At 48.7% G+C, this 22,037-nt stretch overlaps 1 long non-coding RNA gene across 1 annotated transcript; it reads right to left on the bottom strand.

Annotated features, from left to right (window-relative positions):
- Window positions 1–19,253: 19,253 nt before the first annotated feature.
- Window positions 19,254–20,115, bottom strand: LOC125532691. Its single transcript, XR_007294174.1, has 3 exons — window positions 20,049–20,115; window positions 19,787–19,879; window positions 19,254–19,638 (listed from the first exon to the last, which is right to left on the bottom strand). It is a non-coding gene; the product is annotated as an uncharacterized LOC125532691 (long non-coding RNA).
- Between the last annotated feature and the right edge of the window lie 1,922 nt (window positions 20,116–22,037).

The following is a 22,037-nucleotide window of genomic DNA, read 5'->3' on the forward strand; positions in this document are numbered from 1 at the left end:
GAGGGGGGGGGGGGGGGGGGGGGGGGGGGGGGGGGGGGGGGTGGCAGGAGTTTGGACTATGAGGTGAAGGTGACTATATAGGGCGACCGAATCGGTGGGAGCTGACCCCAATTCATCCTGGCGCTTTTTTGGAGACGCGAGAGTGCTCGCACCATCTCCGTGGTCATACGGTATTGGTGTCGCGTTCCCCGCTCATGCATCGCCCAAACCTAGCTGAGGTTGTTAAGTTATGGAGAACAATTAATCATACTACTAGAAAAACTGTGTTCGCCGAGTGCACTGCCCTGTGTCATGTTCCCTTTCATGGGCTTGATACGTCTCAAATGTATGTAGTTTTGAACAAGTTTGCTTAACAAGTTCAATTTTAAAAAAGACCTCGATCAAAACTCTACAATTTTTGCACTACGAAAACATATTAGTATTCAACACGGTGACCATACAAGAAAATGATCATTGTACCGTAAGATATATTATTGTAGCATCGTCTCGACCAACTAAAAAAACATATATTTTCAAGCAACCTTACAGTTCTTTTACTGAAATCTAAAAACGCACCTGCTCAATCTGATTGTTCATCTAGCTTAAAGAATCCAATATTTTATGTCAGGGAATAAGATGTGGAAATGTTCCCCGCAAAAAAAAAAGTGGAAATGTTGATGCCGGAGCGATGAACGGTTCTCGGCGTCGACCGAGGAAAGGCTGAAGTTGTGTAATAGACGTGTGACCAACCGATTAATTAAGTCTCGACGACTAACGGCCTCCACACAGGCATCTCTCAACCGATTAAGACGCGGCGACTGACCAACGACTTCAAGCGCTGCCTATCAACCTATAACCACATCACCGTCTAGCACTCTAGCTACACCACCACACATAAAATCGCCGGCCGGCCAGTCGTTGCATGCATAACCTCCACAAATCGGTCCACGAAAGGCCGCCTTCGTTATTGACTGGCGATATGCATGACGACGTACGGACGACTCGCTGCTGCTGCACATGCATCGCCGTGGAATGATAAGCTCAAAGAGAAAAATATCGCCATGGAATCAACGACTTCAACCCTAGCCACATTCGTCCCTTCTAAGAACTCACTCTTTTTGGTAGCACAACGGAATTGAAACCCCGGCCTTCCTATAGCTAGCTGCACCCATCGGTGATAACCGCCACCACCTGTTCACCATCACCATGCATCGTTCGCCTTCCGTGTTCGTCTTGCTCCTTATGGCGGCAACTTGGAGCAGCTTGTTCCCCGCCAACGACGCAAGGCATCTTGAACCGGCCCATGCGGCCGGTGGGAGGTGCATAGGGCGCGAGAGGGATGCCTTGCTGGTATTCAAGCAAGGCATAGACGACGACGTCGACGACTACCTTGAGTCGTGGCAACTAGGGCGCCAGGATTGCTGCCGATGGAAAGGAGTCACCTGCGACGAGGTAACCGGCCATGTCATCCAGCTTGACCTTAGCCACAAGACTTTGGTAGGCCAGATGAGAAATTCCTTGCTTTCTCTACAACATTTGGGGCACCTCGCTCTCAGCTGGGTTTCCCTGTGTATGCATAATAGCCGTCTTGAGTTCTTGGGTTCTTTTAATAACTTGAGACACCTCGATCTCTCCTACATATCTTGTGGGTCAGTGCTTCCTCAGATTGGCAACCTGTCAAAGCTGGAGTATTTTGAGATCACCAGCACTTATTTTTTTCGACAAAGGGACAACTGGGACAGCGCACGATGGCTTACGAGTTACGAGACATCTCATGGCTAACCCGTACTGCATCTTTGATATGAATCGAACTAATCTTGCATTTCTCTCTTATTTCTCTCTTTTTTTTTCTTCTTCCGGGCTTGGTTGTGCTGCGGGCCTGCGGCCCCAGCAAGCTGGTTGTATCGTGTGATCGGTCATTGCTTTAGAATATTGAGCGGGGAGAAACCCTTTATCATCATTGTGTTGGAATATGTCATGTATGTGTACGGGTTCATGTTGAGTTTACTGGGTGATCAAGATGATCTAGGAGATCTACCGACTTTGTTAGATATTAAACAATGTTCAGATTAAATAGTGGTCAGATTAACTATTACGTTGTTAGATATTAAAGAGAGGGTAAGAGGAGCATGCTAAAAGTACTCTTTTGTGTATGCATGTATGTATGAAAATGTTCATTAGTAATATCAAATAAAATTATAAAAATATCCAACGATTGTAAAAATGAAATAAAAATATCCAGTGATTGTAAAAATGAAATGTTCACTCAACTCCGGAGAGTTGTTCCAATAAAAAAAACATGTTAGGCATCTCCAATGCCGCCTCACAAAACGGACATAGTATTTGTTAGTAGACGAGCCCGGACATAGTATTTGTCCGTGGACTAGCCCGGACTCGTCCGCGATGTAAGCTGATCGTCCAAGTCTTGCCCCATACCTCCACCGACAGTATAAACAAATTCAGACATAATTCATGCAAACATGACGGAATTCATGCAAATGTACATAAGTTCGAACATAATTTACATAAACCGGACGACATTTCATCCGTTAGACTAATAAAACTTCAAAACAAAATAAACTAACTTGTAGCAGAAGGTGACATCGTACGCATGGCCAGGCTAGACAGCGGCATCTCCATCGTCCTCCGTGCTGTTGTCGTCCTTGTCGTGGTCCTTCCAACGGCGGAATGGCACGGGGACTGTCGGTGTCAAAACCGGCGGATCTCGGATAAGGGGTCCCGAACTGTGCGTCTAGGCGGATGATAACAGGAGACAAGGGACACGATGTTTTTACCCAGGTTCGGACTCTCTCGATGGAGGTAAAACCCTACTCCTGCTTGATTGATATTGATGATATGGGTAGTACAAGAGTGGATCTACCACGAGATCAAGGAGGCTAAACCCTAGAAGCTAGCCTATGGTATGATTGTTGTTCGTCCTACGGACTAAAACCCTCCGGTTTATATAGACACCGGAGAGGGTTAGGGTTACACAGAGTCGGTTACAATGGTAGGAGATCTACATATCCGTATTGCCAAGCTTGCCTTCCACGCCAAGGAAAGTCCCATCCGAACACGGGACGAAGTCTTCAATCTTGTATCTTCATAGTCTTAGAGTCCGGCCAATGATGATAGTTCGGCTATCCGGACACCCCCTAGTCCAGGACTCCTTCAGTAGCCCCTGAACCAGACTTCAATGACGACGAGTCCGGCGCGTATATTGTTTTCGGCATTGCAAGGCGGGTTCCTCCTCCGAATAATTCATAGAAGATTGTGAACACCAGGATAGTGTTCGGCTCTGCAAAATAAATTCCACATTCCACCGCAGAGAGAATAATATTCACACAAGTTCGATCTGCTGACGTATTTCGTGATACGACGTCACATCACGGCCAAGCCTTTACTCGAATTGTTTTTATTGTTCCACCTCAGCGCGTTTAGCGAAGTGATTTCCTTGGCACGTCTTATCAAAGCAGAGATCGTGTCCCCTTATTCCGGGATTCTCATCAATACGGACGTGGGTAACCCAACCGCGCCATTGATTGCGGCGCTTGGGAGATAAGCGAGTTTTACCGGGCTGGTGGAGACGTATAGTTTCGTCCGCCCATATATAAGAGGATAAGGATCCACCTTTTTACCTACGCCTTCTTCCTCCTTTGCTTATCCATCTCCTGCGCACTCGAGCTCCAGCGCCCAAGTCCGCACATCTCACCTCAACCTTCTCCAACCATGTCCGGAGCGGGAGGCAAGTGGATGGCCTCCTCCGTCACGGAGGGGCACATCAAGAAACTGCGCAAGGCCGGATATTTGTCCAGCGATATCGCGCACCGGCTCCCCGACGAGGGGCAGCTCATCCCCACCCCCGGGCCCCATGAGAGGGTGGTTTTCCTTCCCCATTTCCTCCGCGGACTGGGCTTCCCACTCCACCCCTTTGTCCGGGGGCTCATGTTCTACTACGGCCTGGATTTCCATGATCTGGCCCCGAATTTTATCCTCAACATCTCGGCGTTTATCGTCGTGTGCGAGGCCTTCCTCTGCATCCAGCCCCACTTCGGCTTATGGCTAAAGACCTTTAATGTCAAGCCGAAGGTAGTGGGGGGCAGCCAAGCGGAGTGCGGAGGCGCCATGGTGGGCAAGATGCCCAACGTCACCTGGCTCGAGGGCTCCTTCGTGGAAACCATCAAAGGGTGGCAATCGGGGTGGTTATACATCACCGAGCCGCGTGACCCCGAATGGGTAGCGGCCCCCGAATTCAGATCTGGCATCCCCACGTGGCTCACCTCCTGGAAAGAGAAGGGCCTGCTGTGGGGCGATTCGGAAGAGCTGACCGGACTCCAATCCTGTCTCCAAACCCTGGTGAACAAGAAGCTCAAGCTTGTCAACGTAATCCAGGTCATGCTCATCCGCCGGATTCTCCCCTGCCAACAGCGGGACTTCAACTTGTGGGAGTTCGATCCGACGCAGCACCAGACTTTGAGCGGGCTCTTCGACACTACGTACGAAGAGGCCTGGAGGGTGCTGTTCAAGGGCGCCGAGGCTCCCGCATCCGCTACCGAAGATCGCGGATTCAGCTCGTAGCGTCCGGCTGGCGAGGTAAGCTATGTTATCCTTTATGGGACACTTGCTTTTCATAGTTTGACTCTATGCAGGATCTAAACTCCCAATACCTTTAACAGGCCTGGCAGAAGACGTCCGGACAGGTTAACTGTCCGGCTCCCCTTCCAGAAGACCCAGCGGATGCCCGTTTAACAGGGCTGCTGGTCCCGGCGCCTTACATGGTGCCGGAGAAGAAGGCCAAGAAGAAGGCCACGGGAACCCGGAGGAGTTCCCGGCGCCAGGTGTTATCGGATTCATCGTCCAATGACTCCGAGGCGGACTCCTCCCACGAAGACGAGGAGGAGAAGAAAGAGGCCTCTCCCCCAGCGGGGGGGGGGGGGGGGGAAGAAGAGGAAGGCTTCCCCAACGGGGGAGGCCGAAGGGTCCAAGAAGGGAAGGACCCTTCCCCCGGACTGTTCCACCAACGCCGACGATGGCGACGAGGAGTGGCCCTCAAGGGCCAAGCCTCTGGCGAGATCGTAAGTTTCCGGACTCCTGAATAACTCATAATTTTTCTTTTCGTCACATAGCGTCTTCTAACGCCGCATACAACCCTGTAGTCCTCCCAAGGATGATCTCCCCGCTTCGTCGAGCGGGTCCTTGGGTTCGTCGGATGTGAATAGCGCTTCACTTCCGACCGCCTCCTCCCCCCGTGATGCCGACGACGCCGAGGTGGGATCCCAGAAGGGGGCCCACCAGGAGGAGGAGGAGGCTCCGGAGGTGCCGCAGGGCGACCTCCCGGGCTTTGGACCGGACTCCGCACCGGAACCGTTGGTGGTTCCGGAGTCCGGTGGGCGGCCCCTTCGTAAGAAGGGCAAGACTGTGACGCCGGCGGCCTCCGTCCAATCGGAGGCGCCGAATAACTTGCTGGAGGCGCTCAACGGCGCTTCCATCGACGAGGAACACCGCACTGTCATGAGTGCGGTGATTCAGAAGGTTCAGCTCGCCAAAAGCGGGCTGACCAAAGCCTGCAGCAGCCTTCTAACAGGCTTTGAGGTAAGAATTTTTAAGATATGTAAAATAGTACCGCATAGACAGTAGCCCCTGATGCTCGGTTCGGTGTTCGGAAAGAAAAGCCGGACTGAGGATCTAAAAAGATGTACGCAGGAGTCTAACAAAAATATGTCAATGTGGGAATGCAGGCTGCGCTGCTGACCTCTGCCGCACTGACTGCGGAGGTCAATTCCTTGAAGTAGAGCCTCGAGCGGTCTGAGATCAAGCTCGGCCGTGCCAAGAAGCAGCTCGAGGACAAGGAAGGTGAGTAACACCTTATTAAAGTTGTACCTTATAGAAAAGGATTTGGTTGCAAGAAAAAATGATAAGAATAACGTGGGTACTCCAGGGGCTACGAACGAGGTAGCGACCCTGAAGGAGGCGGTGTCCGCGGCCGAACGCAGTGCGGCCGCGGAACGCGCCGAGCGAGAGAAGCAGGAGGCACGGGTGGCGGAGGTGCGGCAAGAGCTCCAAGCTCTTGTGGAAAAACACGAGGGTTTGGAGCGTGACTCGAAGATTCGAGAGTCTGAGCTTGCGTCGGCTCTTGAGAGTGCCAAAGCCGCTAAGACCGAAGCCCAAAAGGCCCTCCAGGAGATCGAGGCAGTAAAGAAGATAGCGGCGGGTAAGGCATTCTTCATGCAAAGCAAGCATGTAAAAGTGAATTACATGTTACTTACCCGAATTCGGAGCTCTCCAGGAGTGTTCGCAGATCTGCCCCGCAGCGTGTCCGATGCTGCCGCTTTCTACAGAGCCAAGGAGGGGAGCTCGACGAAGAAGGTGTTCTGGTCTCAGTATGCTGAGGCCGGACATCCGGTGCCCCTAAGCGACCAGCTGAAGCAGCTGGTCGAGCTCCACAAGGTGGCCGAACAGGCCATGAAGGGCCTCATAGTTCGGCTGTGGCCCAAAGAAGCCATGCCTGGGAGCTACTTCGGTCTGGTGCGGCGGCTGGTGGACGCCTGTCCATGGGTCGACGTCATCAAGCATTCCACCTGCATTGAAGGTGCCCGCCGGGCCCTTGCCCGCGCTAAGGTGCACTGGGGCAGGATGGATGCCAAGAAGCTTGTGACGGACGCGCCGCCGCCGGGCAAGGAGTATCGCACGCCCGAGATGTATTATAAGGGTGTCCTGAAGGGTGCCCGCATTATTGCGGGTGAATGCTCCAAAGATGTAATTTTTGAGTAGACTCGCATTTTGTTATCCTGTGCGCTGAAAACTTTGTTCATATGCGCTAAGCAACGCTTGTTAATTTAAAATATTACCTTCTGTGCAGCCGTTTATCAAATCTGAGAGATGGCAAGTCATTGGCTTCAGCCCCCATGCCACGAGTGCTGGGGTGTTCGGGATAAACTTGAGCGCTCTTGTTCCCATTTTTGGGTCCTTCTAGGGAGGCGCTCAACACAGCGAACGAGGCAACCGGACTTATAATGCTTGAACACTCTCACTTAGCCAGAGAATTCTATAATTTTAAATTTTGGCAAAGCCCCTAGTGTTCGGAAGGCCCAATTCGGGGCGCTATCCACGCCTGGGCCGGACAAAGTCGGTTCCTCGCTCTAAGTGGCATAAGTCTTTAGGGACTCGAAAAAACCTCTCGAACAGCGACCGGCTCTCGCCCTATCATGACGGTCAGTTTTAGCTTTCTCCACTGAGGTGCTCACCCAGCTCAACTGGGGCACAATCGCAGTGGTTCTCCCAGCGCTACCTTAGCCGATATAACGGAACGTAAGGTACCAAAACATGGGAGCCGGGCAAACCCAACTATTGACCCAAGACATGATTCGGAGCCGATGCATATAATGCTATAAGTTCGGGGTGCCGCACTTGTGAAAGTGTTCGGACTTATCACACCATAATATGGGGAACTTAAGCCCCTGGTGTATTTAGCCGTACCAAAGTGTACGGATGCAACATGTCATAAGTGAACATATGTGTAAAAAAGGAATGCAATGGTAGGCAAAAAGCGATGCATTGTTTATTCAAAAAATACTACCATGAATGCAGAACGATACAAATAGTGCGATAAGCAAGGGGTGGGACTATTTAACATGTCCCCCGTCAGGGGTAGGCTGCGGAATGGTGTATAAGACAGGTATAATGCTCGTAATGGAGACCACCTGGATACTCGTCATAGCTTTTCTGCTTCCTTGGCTGTTGTATCGTAAGTTCGGCGGGTCTACTGCCGGACAGGGCTTCTGGTAAACGGAGTCCTGAGGATAAGAAGAAAAAAAAAGAAAAAAAAAGAAAATGATGACCCATTTGGGAGCCCCCGGTGTGGTTGAGCCGCACTCTGGGCCTGCCGTGGTCGTGCCCCTCCCCCTTTGCCCATGGTATTTCCAGAGCGTAGTGATGTATGCGGAGTACTGGTTTTGCAATTTTGCGAGGGATGGGGTTGGGTCCGCATTGCTACGCGTGCTCGGAACGTGCCAGGTGGTCTTGTTGTAGGTTGCTCTGGGCGCGCTTGACGGTGTCCGATCGCTTAGCGGCCGGACTCGAGAATTGCCTTAAGAGGCTGCTCTGCACTTCTGCCGCGAGAGCCGCTGTATGCTCCTCCGTTCGGAGAGAGCGTTCAGTGTTTCCGTTGACCGTGATGACTCCTCGAGGGCCTGGCATCTTGAGCTTGAGGTATGAGTAGTGCGGCACCGCATTGAACTTTGCAAACGCGGTTCGTCCGAGCAGTGCATGATAGCCTCTACGGAACGGGACTATGTCGAAGATTAACTCCTCGCTTCGGAAGTTATCCGGGGATCCGAAGACCACTTCAAGTGTAACTGAGCCTGTGCAATTGGCCTCTACACCTGGTATGACGCCTTTGAAGGTCGTCTTTGTGGGTTTAATCCTTGAGGGGTCTATGCCCATCTTGCGCACTGTATCCTGATAAAGCAGGTTCAGACTGCTGCCGCCGTCCATCAGGACTCTAGTGAGGTGAAACCCATCGACGATTGGGTCTAAAACCAATGCGGCGAATCCGCCATGGCGGATGCTGGTGGGATGGTCCCTTCGATCAAAAGTGATCGGGTAGGAGGACCACGGATTGAACTTTGGGGCGACTGGCTCCATCGCGTATACGTCCCTGAGCGCACACTTCCGCTCCCTTTTGGGTATGTGGGTTGCGTATATCATGTTCACCGTCCGTACTTGTGGGGGGAAACCCTTCTGTCCTCTATTGTTCGGCGGCCGTGTCTCTTCCTCGTCATCGCTATGCAGCCCCTTGTCATTGTTTTCGGCAATTAACTTGCCTGCCTGCTTAAATACCCAACAATCCCTGTTGGTGTGATTAGCTGGCTTTTCGGGGGTGCCGTGTATCTGGCATGAGCGATCGAGTATCCGGTCCACGTTGGACGGGCCCGGAGTAGTTCTTTTGAATGGCTTTTTCCGCTGACCGGGTTTAGAGCCTCTGAATCCGGCGTTGACTGCCGTATCTTCAGTATTATCACCGCTAATGCGGCGTTTGTGCTTATTGCGACGCGACCGGCCATTGCTGTCCTTGGTATCCGGACTACCAGAATTTTTGGTGAGGTTGTTACTGCGAGCTAGCCAGCTGTCCTCTCCCGCACAGAAGCGGGTCATGAGTGATGTGAGGGCTGCCATGGATTTCGGCTTTTCCTGTCCTAGGTGCCGGGCAAGCCACTCGTCGCGGATGTTGTGTTTGAAGGCTGCAAGGGCCTCTGCATCCGGACAGTCGACGATTTGATTTTTCTTGGTTAAGAACCGTGTCCAGAATTGTCTGGCCGATTCGTCTGGCTGTTGAATTATGTGGCTTAGGTCATCAGCGTCTGGTGGTCGCACATATGTGCCCTGGAAGTTATCAAGGAATGCGGCTTCCAGGTCCTCCCAACTCCCAATTGATTCTGCTGGCAAGCTATTAAGCCAATGCCGAGCTGGTCCTTTAAGCTTGAGTGGGGGGTATTTGATGGCGTGAAGATCATCACCGCGGGCCATGTGGATATGAAGGAGATAGTCTTCAATCCAAACCGCGGGGTCTGTTGTGCCATCGTAGGATTCAATGTTCATGGGTTTGAACCCTTCGGGGATTTGATGATCCATTACTTCATCTGTGAAGCGTAGTGCGTGTGCGGCGCCTCTGTATTGGGCTATATCGCGACGTAGCTCGAGCGAGCTTTGTCTACTGTGTTCGGCCCGGCCAGAATTGCTGTATCCGGCGTGACGGTTGTCGTCGCGTATCGTGGGGCGCCCACGTGATCCGTAGATCGATCTTGATTGTCTTGCCTTATCCTCCAATATGTCTCGCAAGTCCGGCGCATTCCCCCGTGGCTTTGTACTTCTCAAGCGATGCCGGGGTATGGCTTTAGTGGAGGGCCTAGAGGCCTCTCTGTCGCGGCCACGAGGTGGCCGGTCGGCCGTGTTGTGCCCTGGTGATGTAGGTTTATATGCTTCCTCCTCTAATCGGGGCAGCAGCTTGCGTTTGGGGTAGCTTTTGGAGGGGCGTTCGAGTTCGTACTCTTCGGCCGCAAGGACTTCGGTCCATCTGTCGGCTACCAAATCTTGATCAGCTCTAAGCTGTTGCTGCTTTTTCTTGAGGTTGCTTGCCGTGGCCATGAGTCTGCGTTTAAAACGCTCTTGTTCGACGGGATCCTCAGGCATGACGAATTCGTCATCGTCCAGGCTTGCCTCGTCTCTGGAGGGAGGCATATAATTATCGTCCTCTACCTCTTTGTCTGCCGCTCTCTCATGAGGGCTGGCTTCTCCATCCTCCTGTGCTGAATCTTGCTGGAGGGGGTTGTCTTCGGCACTGTCCGGGGTGTTATTGTCTCCGGTGCCGGAATCTCCATTCTTGCTGTGGCGGGATTTAGAGCGGCGCCGCTGACGCCGGCGCTTAGGCTGTTTCTTGGAGGGGTGTTCCTCCGCTGTTCCATCGCCATTCCCATCCTTCGGGATGTCCACCATGTATATGTCGTATGACGAGGTGGCTTTCCAGTGCTCCGTAGGCGCTGGTTCTTGGTCGTCTCCGGCATCGTGGTCCATACCGTCGATGTCTTCGGAGTCGAAGTCTAACATGTCGGTTAGGTCGTCGACAGTGGCTACAAAGTGGGTGGTGGGTGGGCTTTGAATTTCTTCGTTGTCCGCATCCCAACCGTCCTGACCGTGATCCGGCCAGGGCTCTCCTGATAAAGAGAGATACTTTAGCAAATTCAGGATGTCGCCAAAAGGCGAGTGCTGAAAGATGTCCGCAGCGGTGAACTCCATGATCGACGCCCAATCAGATTCGATTGGTGGGGGTGCGGGAGGTTCGGAGTCCGACGAGGAGTCCGGCACCTCGGAGTCACGAGCTTCGCAAGGGACAGGGTCGGTATTCGGCTCCATCGCCGTAGAGGTAGCAGCCCCTGAGGCGGTGTCTAGCCACCCATCCTCGATCGGCGCAGTCGGCTCCAGGTTAAGGGCGGAGCGGACTCTTGTGCGGCCTCCAGGGCACTGTCCGGCAGTAGAGCTAGATCATGCCCACCGCGACAGTGCGGCGCGCTCGGCTGTGGCTCGAATCCGTCGAAGATCAAGTCCCCGCGGATGTCGGCCGTATAGTTCAAACTTCCAAATCTGACCTGATGGCCAGGGGCGCAGCTTTCGATCTGCTCCAGATGGCCAAGCGAATTGGCCCGCAGTGCAAAGCCGCCGAATACGAAGATCTGTTCGGGGAGAAAAGTCTCACCCTGGACCGCATCGTTGTTGATGATCGGAGGAGCCATCGGGCCTAAAGATGACGACACAGAGGAACTCTCAATGAAAGCACCAATGTCGATGTCAAAACCGGCGGATCTCGGGTAGGGGGTCCCGAACTGTGCATCTAGGCGGATGGTAACAGGAGACAGGGGACACGATGTTTTTACCTAGGTTCGGGCCCTCTCGATGGAGGTAAAACCCTACTCCTGCTTGATTGATATTGATGATATGGGTAGTACAAGAGTGGATCTACCACTAGATCAAGGAGGCTAAACCCTAGAAGCTAGCCTATGGTATGATTGTTGTTCGTCCTACGGACTAAAACCCTCCGGTTTATATAGACACCGAAGAGGGCTAGGGTTACACAGAGTCGGTTACAATGGTAGGAGATCTACATATCCGTATTGCCAAGCTTGCCTTCCACGGTAAGGAAAGTCCCATCCGGACACGGGATGAAGTCTTCAATCTTGTATCTTCATAGTCTTGGAGTCCGGCCAATGATGATAGTTCGGCTATCCGGACACCCCCTAGTCCAGGACTCCCTCAGGGACGCTCGCTAAAGAGCCTCTCGGCTTCCTCCTGCGGCGTCCGGAGGGCCGCCGTGGCCAACGCTAACCCCAGCCAGGGAGACCGGCCCTTGACCCTACCGGTGTCAGAGGAGATGTCATTGAGAGACCACACCTTGCCGATCTTGGCGAGCTTTCGGTCGAGGCAGCCCAGCCACCGACAGACATCTCCGTGGTGGTCACCGATCGGTTTTTGGCCCAGGACTCCGCGAGGACCCAAGCTGACGCCTCATCATACATGGAGAACGTCGCCCGGCGCGCCGTGTTGCGCCGCTCCCTCCGCACTGCCTCTCTGGCCGCCTTGTCCTCTGCAGCGATGATGTGGTGTGATGAGAAGCCGCCACCGCTACGGCCACCAAGGTAGTGGAGGAGGCGTTGGGTGCCTTTGCGATCGCCGAGGAAACCTCCTCCTTCATGCCCACGCGGCGCCAGACATCAGCTCCTCTATGTGACACCGATGTCGGCTCCTTCTTCACGAGACATCCGATTTGGACACCGTGGTTGCGCGGGGCAACTCCGAATCCTTCAAAGATTAGGACTGCGTGGTTGCGTTGGGGGGAGACCATCTCCACCTTGACCTGCGGTTCCGCCTTGACACAGTGGAGTGACAGCGAGGGCGGTATCAGATAGTGGTACCCGGATGAGCGCTCAACCATGATCTCCATTTGCCATTGGTACACCTCGTTCGTCGTCACCGCCTCTGCAAGGAGGCATGGCTTCTACGGCGGTTGGTCCTCCTCGTTATCGAAGGAGATGATGATATCCTCCTTCTCGAGGGAGGCAGTTGTTGTGGAGGTCGATTGTCCCAGAGAGCGGAGGTGACGGTGCCACAAAACGGATAAGGAAGGAGATCCAGATCAACCACCATCCAGTGCGGAGAACCAAGACTTCGGCATCGCCGACAGCGGTGAGTGGAGAGGAGCGGAGCCTCTGTGAGCAGAGAAGAGAGGATATGGGATGTGGTGCGGTGTTGTCGGCATTGGTGTCGCGCTTAAATACCCATGGTCAGGCCTCTCGCTTAAATGCGGCACACCGGCCGAAGTAGGCTTCTCGGTCGCCTCGTTGACATTGAAATAATGCCGCTTGCTCGTCCGATCGTGTCGCCTTGACTGATATCAATGTTGTCGAGTCACGCCAACTATGGAGCAGGTGTGACCGCATGAATCTGCGGCAATAACGACAACGGATTTGCTATTTCACATCTAGTTTGATTTGTATTCATCTATGCGACGTGTCCATGGAATAGTAAATCATGTATTATAATTCCTAAAACTTCTATAGATGAGTGTGACGTCTCATCTAAGTTTCAGTTCATTTGATCCGTCGCTATAAATTTAGTGTGATTCTTTGATCGGGGTTATTTTGTCCCGCACATCCGGTGTCGCTCGTCATTGTTCATTTTGTGGCCCATCGCACCTTGTGTCTTTCTTTTTGGGCATTTTTCATGGTCTATTTTTTTAAGTGCCGTAGTTGAAGAGAAGAGTTGTATGTATAAGTCGAAGAGACAAGCTGACCGTTTGCAGGTCAGTTTTGTTCTTCTCTCTCTCTCTCTCTCAATCACGTTGCTATCTCTCAATCACGTTGCTCTTTGTCTTTGGAGTAGAGGTAACCCGGCCAAATTTCTGAATACAATCACGGGCAACGGCTCATTTCTTGTTTTTTTTATTTACAAGTCTAACCCTAATATGTAAGAAACTCGTCTTTTTTTTCTTGTTCTAGTTGCAAGTCGATCACCAACATGCATCTTGGCCTAGACCTTTTTGATCTTTCCTGCAAGTGTACTCTTAACTGAGGTCTCCCTTTTTCATTTTTTGTCTTAGTTGCAAATCGACCATCGACATGCAAACTGGAGCCCATCTATTTTATTTTTATTGTCATAATTGCAAGTAAACCACTGACATGCAACTCGGACCGACATATTTTGGTCTTAGTTGCAAGTCCAGCCTCGACTTGTAACTGCGGGCCAACATTTTTTGTCCTAGTTGCATGCCCATGTCCGACTTGCAACTCAGACCTTTTTTGTCCCAATTGCAATTCCACACTTGACTTGCAAGTGGGGTTCGACTTTTTTTTTCTCTATTGCAAGTCCACACTCGACTCGCATATGGGGGCTCGACCTTTTTATTAGTTGCAAGTCCATACTCGACTCATAGCTAGAGCCCGATTTTCCCCCCAACTGCAATCCCACCCCCGACTTGCAACTATGGCGCGGCCCATTTTTCCCCCACTTGCGAGTCCACCCTCCACTCGCAACTGGGAGCCGACTTTTTTTGTGCTGGTTGGAAGTCCACCATTGACTCGCAAATGGAACTGTAGTTTGTTTCATCCCAGTTGAAAGTTGACACTTGAGTCGCAACTGGGCTCATAGTTTTGTAGTTGTCCTAGTTTTAGGTTCACTTTGCAATTGGGCTGATAGTTCTGCAAGTTGCAAGCCCACCAACGACTCACAACTAGGCATGTGTTTTATTTTTCATCCCAGTTGCAAGTCCACCCATGATTCGCAACTAGGACCATAGTTTGTTTCATCCCAGTTGCAAGTCCACCCTTGACTCGCAACTGGGTCAATGTTCCATAATTGTCTTAATTGCAAGTACACCATTGACTCACAATTGGGGTCATAGTTTGTTCTTGTCCCAGTTGCAAGTCCACCCTCGACTCACAACCGGGCCTATAGTTTGTTGTTGTCTTAGTTGCAAGTCCACCCTCAACTTGCAACTGGGCCCATATATAGTTTGGTTGTCCGAGTTGCAAGTCCATCCTTGACTTGCAACTGGGATGTGTTTTATTTTTTTATCTCATTTGCAGGTCCACCCTCAACTCGCAACTCGTATTTATAGTTTTTATATACTTGACTCAGTTACAAGTCCACCCTCAACTCGCAACTAGGATCATATTTTTTTATTCCAGTTGCAAGCCCACCCCTGACTCGCAACTGGGCCTGTGTTTTTTGTCTTTTGTCCTACTTGCAAGTCCATCCTGACTCACAGCTGGGAACGTAATTAGTTTTATCATAGTTACTAGTCGATCGTTGACTCGTAACTAGTCTCAAAGTTTGTAGTTGTCCCAGTTGTAAGTCCATCCTCAACTCGCAACTCACCTCGTAGTTCTCTCAGTTTTTCAACACGCAACTTGCCCTGATCCCTAGTTCCATGCCCAACCCGGTATGAACAGTTTTTAGAATAAAAGGTAAACATATTCCAGATTCCTACTCTTCATCTTTTAAATTTTTTAAACTTTTCCAAAAAATTATGCGAACATTTTATTTACATTGCCTCAAAAATCTAGAAAATGTCGTGTGTTTTTTTAAATGCATGAAGATACTTTTAAAAATTGTCACAGACATTCTTTGAATGTTCAGATTCTTCTCCATTGTATATATATTATATTTATTGATCATCACAAAACATTATTTTGAAATTCATGAACATTTTTATAATTTAAACATTTATTAAATAGTGCAAAAAATATTGAAATTTTACTATCAAAATAAAGATAGAATAAATTTAGTCTTGTTTTTCAAAAGATGTTTGGAATCTTCAAAAGTGTCCATACTCTAAAAAATGCTCGAGGATTTCAAAATTATCCATGTCTTCAAAAAATTTCTGAGAAGAAATTGTTCGGAATACCAAATTTTGTTCTTACTTCTCAAAAATAAAATCAGAATTATAAAGTGTATCCAAATTTGAAAAATACTTTCTAAATTTTAAAGTTGTTTGTGTTTTAGAAAAATAGACAACATTTAAAAAAATCACAATCCGTAAAAAAGGTTTAAAAAAATTCAAACATGTACACTAATCTTAACGCTGTGTTATGTTCTTATAGATTTTCCGTTTGCCTTATGTAACTATTATTCATTGGCTGGGATGGAATGAGCTATCATTGTCTTGCACGGTGTCCTGAGTTCAAATCCTAATTAGCGCATCTAGTTTCGTAGTCCAATTGAAAAAAAAAACAAATAAACGCTTTGCATAAACAAACAAACAACTTAGATATCTCACATCAAGATGTTATATAGACATACCCGACGACAAACAAAGAATGTTTTCAGGAGAAGAGGTTTTTTGCGGGTCCAGGATATTAAACGTGTACGTGGAGGCGGTCCGAACACCTGCATACCTTCCCATTGTTTGCGTCCATTTTTCGAGATTTTCAGACATGTGGACGCGTCTCCGGACTTATGGGGTATCATGTTGGATGACATAGCGTGTGCAGACACATTAATCCCGATGTTTGCGGGAGTTTTGCGGGTCTGCATTGGAGATGACCTAAACCCTTTATGTATTTTAACAGTATACTAGCAAATATGCCCATACGTTGCAACGGAAAAAGAATTTATCTTGCCTCTTGCCCAATAAGAATAACTCAAAACTTTCAGTATGTCCATGTCATATATTTCAACACGTCACCCCACCTTTAGTGCCTATCCTCTTTCTCACCCTCACCAATGATGATACCCGTGCTTACTGTCTCGCCGGCTGCCGGAGCGCCGGGCCTGGACGACAACGGCCAGTACCTAGCGGCGAAGGTGTTGCCTCTCATGGCGGCATCAGGGGTGGCGGGGCTCATGGACGGCAGGCTGGACGACGACCAAGATGCCGTGGTAGTGGGCGACATCGCACGAATCATGGTCGATCGCATCATGTTTCACCTAATTTATTGATTCGACACAAGAGAAGCCAAAGAATACTTATAAACCTTAGCAGTTGACTTGTTAATTCAACCACACCTGAGAAGCAACCTCTGACAGCAATTTATTTGTAGAAAAGTAATACAATAGTTTTGATAGTAGTGGTAACAATAGTAATAGTCACAGTAATGGTAATATTACCAGTTTTATAGTGTTTGTAATAGCAGCAGCAGTAGTAACTTAGAAGTAGTATTAGTAACTCAGAAGTTAAAAACATTTTTGTGAGTCGGAGGATCTGAAACTCACAATTTTGTTGATCGCTCGTACCAAGTTTTAGAAGTTGAAAGATCTTTGTCGGTCGCGGTATCTGAAACTCACAATTTTGTCGATCGCTCAATCCAACTTTCAGAAGTTAAACAACTGGGTGCTATCTTCTTGCACAATGTCCCCTGTCTTGCAAGGGACTGATCCTGAATTTGAATTTATTATTACAATGATGGATGTGCAGTCCAGACCACACGACATTCTTAGTTTCTTTCTATGTGAGTGCAGGACTGCAGGTGCTGTTTTATTGTCATGTACATGCCTGGCTTTGTGGTTGATTATTTAATATGTTGCGATGTGTTAGGCAAACTTGACTGAAGAAAAATAAATAAATAAAGAGTATTAGTAGTAACACCCGGCCATGATTGTAGGTCTGCAAATCTGGTCTCGAATGTCCACCCTGTCAAGCCTTTTTGTATCTTTTCTTGGCGCGAATCTGTCTCGAATGTTTAAATGAATTAATTATCTTGTAAAGGCCTGGTCAGCTTGTTGAATTTAGTGTTTTTGTTGTGCACCGCTGCAGAAGAATTCTTCTGCGCTTGTATAGGTCGATAAAAATAGTTGTTGTTCATATAAGGACTTTGTAATTATCCAAAAAATATATCAGTGCTTGTTTGCACAGCTGACCAAGTGAAGTGTTTTGTGTTGTTAACATGTTGAGAACAACAACAGTTGTAAAAACAAGTAAACACCTCTAAGTTTCAGTGCTAGAATAATGTACCACATCTTTCATCAGGCTACTGAACTGAATTCATCAACCCAAGTCTCCTCAGCCTTGGACTTACCATATAAAGTTTTTTTAATGTAAAACGAATACATGCAGTCTGTATGCTGATATGCTGGGTGTTGTACAAGAGCAGAACAACCACCCCAGAGGCCACCATCTGAAATGGCCTGCGCATTTTTCAGCGAGCTGGACCTTCCGGCTGCGCCGCCGCTCGCGCCCCCTACCGTTGAAGGGGCTAGTGAGCTTCGGGGGGCAGCTGGGTTGGGAGAGCCCTGAGAAGAAGACATCAGGGTTCAGGACAGCTTTGAGCGGCATGTCAAGCACCAACAATTGAAGGCTGGAGTTAAAACATCTTAATTTGTGAATAGAGAGGGAGTATTAGATAATAGCTGACTTTAGTTGACACCTAGTATTACTCACAAAAACGATATTTGCCATACAAAATTATTTACTCTTGGCATAAAACCTTGCACATTACCAAAGCCATATTCGTCAGTTTTGTTTGTTTTTAATAAAAAAAAATTCTGGATTCTCTATCTGGACATATATCAGCTGAGCTATTCCACCGAAGCTGCTGGTGACAACTTACTCTTCTGCATGTAATTACTATTGGCGTTGAAGCTAGAATATAAATAAATTGGCTATAAGAAAAGTATATCGACAAATTCACTCGAAAAGAATATTCTGTCAATCGTAGACACTAGTTCCTTATGATAAACTTCTAGCTTGATTTTGCTCAAGTTGCTCAATAAACTGAAATGAAAGGGGGAAGTGTAACTAGGCGAATACCGTCTTGAACAAATCTAGTCTAGCCGTCCTCAGAGATTTTTAGCACCTTGAAAAATCTATGATTTGTGCAGGTTATTGTGAAATGCTTTGCCTTCCACTCAATATTGGTTGAGACATACTCCAAGTGACCAAATCTTCACTTAGCTTAGCTGGTATACGCGTTAGAATGCGTGGCCAATGGCCACACACCATGACACACGCATTACTATGTAGTATAAACTATGACATACACTTTAGATGTTGAATCTTTTATTTCGGTCGCAGGATTTGAAACTCACAATTTTGTCAATCGCTCGTACCATGTTTCAGAAGTTGAAACATTTTTGTTGGTCGCCGTATATGAAACTCACAATATTGTCAATCGCTCATTCCAAGTTCCAGAAGTTAAAACATTATTGTGAGTCGCAGGATCTGAAACTCACAATTTTCGTCAGTCGCTCGTACCAAGTTTTAGAAATTGAAGCTTAAAGAATTTTTTAATAACTCATCAAAACGTATGCAAAATGGATCTCATATGAAAGCACTCGTTTTCACCAGAAACATGAATATGCATTTGAAATTTAATTTAGACTTTTAGTTCAAAAGATATGAATAGATTAAAAATTGAAAGCGAAAATAAAAAAAAGGAATGTGCCGCACCTACAATTTCTCTCCCTAATGAAGACACATTCACCACATACTTTCAGTCTTTCAGAATAGTACGACGACGCAAATAATAATACGGTAGGGAATCTCCATCTATTATTTGGAAAGAGCTAGAGCACACTGCACACATGCGAACTAGTGGAGAAGAAGTACTCAAGAGACAGTAGTTCTGGTGCCGTGTTAACTTTTCGTCTATTCTTTTTTTTTTGGAAAAGGAGGCTTGCCCCCGGCCTTTGCATCTAAGCGATGCATGCAGCCATCTTATTAAAAGTTTCGGAAATAGCATAAGGTCTTAGATTCTTTCTCTTATATAGCTTTATTCGTTACAAAAGAAAAGAAAAGAGCCTGATGCAAGACATAAAGGAAAAAAGCCTGATGCAGATGGGTGCATCTCACGCCCCTGCAGATGCATGCATGGCTCGCACAGGCGGCGGCTCATGCACAGGTTGCTAATCAAAAGTAAACAGAAAACTCCAGCGACAAGATATGATTCTGGTCGGCAGAGTCTCCTGCCTCCACCAAGGACAACATACCAAAGCTCCACCGAGAAGCACATATTTTCACAGCAGCACACAGCATCTACATGATCTATCTATAAATAACCCCAGAACAGAAGGAAAAAAATACTACATTTGCGAACATGTATCACATGTAACACCAGCGCCGCCAACGGAGGACCTGATCGATCTGAGGAATCAGCTTGGATGAGCTCCCTCACCCTTCTGCAGTAGCCCAGCGTAAGTAGAATGCCAGCAAAAGGAGGAAACAGCTTTCGCATTGTTTTTTTTGGAAAATAAAAATAAAAATAAAAGAGAAACCACAAGTTAATTACACTCGAGGCCTGTAAAGATGGTTTGTTTGGTTTGTTACCTCGTTGTTTCCTTTGGCACTCTTTGCTGCGTCGGCCTTTTCCTGATCCGCCTTCTTCCTCCTCAACTTTTCCAGCTTCTCCCTCTCCATCTTCTGCAGAATAAATATATTATGTAAACCAGTTCATTGTGGCTTAGTCCAAACTTTAAATTTTTTTCCACGTGCTTCAGATGAACCATGGACGTAACACAAATCTTCATCAACACTTAGATTCACAACAGCACCTACAAAAAAAAAGCCTAAACCGGCAGTGCACAGTTACCTGTATGTAGACATTTTCGGCGGCGCGCTCCTCCTCGCTGAGCACCCTGCCGGAGCGGATGTTGTCGCTGAAGTAGCGCGGCGGGCGGTTACGACCGATGCCATCCATCCTCCTCGTCACCGTTACCCCAACAGCCAACCACGTGGGCCAGGAGAACCTTGGCGCGGCCGCTCTTATACTGGCCATCCAGAGACCTTGAGCTTCTTGCTCTTTGCCCAAGACTAGTACTGAATTGCGGATGAACTCACGGCGGAAGTAGTGCGAGATGGCGGAAGTGGCTGCTGGGGTGCGTCCCGGGCTCGATCTAGGACCTTCGAGTCTAGGCGGGCGGCTGCCGTTACGTCCTCAAACTGCGACATCTCATTGGATTCGGCGAAGGCTTGCTGAAGCACTCCGGGTCTGCATCGCATCACGAGGATTATGGCGGTGGTGGTCATCTCCTACGTCGGAGGTGGTCGACCTGAGGCTAGATGATCGGATCTCGAGATCTGTAATCTAGTCCCGGCTGCGAGTCGGGGAGACATAGTTGCCGGTGAAAACCGAGCCGACGGCGGACGATGGTGGTGTTCTGCGCCGTTACCTTGATGAAGGCATCGTTCTGTAACTACTGTCGACCCACTCGTGCTTCTCCGGGGGAAACCCTATGATCTGATTTTCCAGATCGGACGATGGCGGCACTGAGGTGTCGTTTCTCTCTTGGGAGCATCGTTTGAGGAGCAGCGCTGGAAGTCAGAGGTAGGAGGTGGAGCGGCTTCGTCTTGCACGGAGCTTCGGTGGAGATGTCAAGTCATGCCTGGCCGATAGGTGCTACGCTTTGTCATGCCTAGTCGGCAGGTGCTACGCACGACCGATCTTCCAGAGACTTCAAGTTGTGTCGGCTGATGGTACTTGGCGGCATGGTGCTGAGGTGTACCGGCGGCGACCACTACGTGCTAAGAAGTTCGCGCGCAGGGAGGTGGTGACGTTGGGCGCCGTGGTGGTGTTAACGGTAGTTAGAGCATGCAAGTATGATGCGTCAGTATAGCTCTGAAGATGGAGTGGTGGCAGTTGGCGGCGGCGGCCTCTGGGAGCGCATCGGACCTATGTGTGCCCCATATCCGGCAAGTGGCTTGGTTGGGGCCTCAGGTCTTAGATGTTAGGCTTGACTGCGAGGTCTGTGGTATTAGGTCCGGACTATCAGCATCCCTTCATCAAATGGATAAAAGTAGCGGCAAATGTTGCCTAGTCGGCAGCTTCAGACTTACTGTTGTATTTTTTTATAAGGTCTTTTGTGAATAATTAATAAAGTGGCTGCATGCATCGCTGAGATGCAGAGGCCGGAGGTCTTCCTCCTTTTCTTAAAAAAAATCAGTGCTTTCAAGCTGGTGCCAGATCCTTCTATTGAAGATGAGAAGGAATGAAGGATAGGCTATCGAAGTTGCCGAATAAAAGTGAAAGAAAGGCAGAAATTAAAGCGGATTCCAGAAACAACACCTTCTTTTTTCTCTAATTTTTTTAGTGAACCCATCACGAGCCATTTTTCAGGGAACAACGCTGCTTTATTCCTCAACAAGGTTCATGCGATTGTTACAAGAGAGTTGAGTTTCAGAATCATGGTACACCTGAACCTACAGTTGCCGGGCGTCGTATGATATACTAATGTATCACATGTGGATCTGCTCCTTCTTTGAATTCAAATTTATTCGTTAGCCTTAACCTGGTTCTCTATATGCATTTTTTCTTCAAACTCCCAAAAGGGGTCTTGCAAAGACTGGACTATTTTTGATCCAGATTCATTTCGCAAGGAGACGGTGAAAAGAAAAATACATGCTAGCCAAATGGAGCGTGGTTTGTAGGTCGGAAGACCAAGATGGCGTTGGAATTCATGACCTGCAAGTCAAGAATGAAGCCTTGCACAGTAAGTGATTGTTCAAACTTCTTACCGAGGATAGTGTTTGGTAAACCATGCAACACAACAAGTATCTAGGCCAAAAAGCAAACATATTAGAA

Source organism: Triticum urartu, chromosome 1 (genome assembly GCF_003073215.2).
Source record: "Triticum urartu cultivar G1812 chromosome 1, Tu2.1, whole genome shotgun sequence".
In the NCBI taxonomy this organism is placed as follows: domain Eukaryota; kingdom Viridiplantae; phylum Streptophyta; class Magnoliopsida; order Poales; family Poaceae; genus Triticum; species Triticum urartu.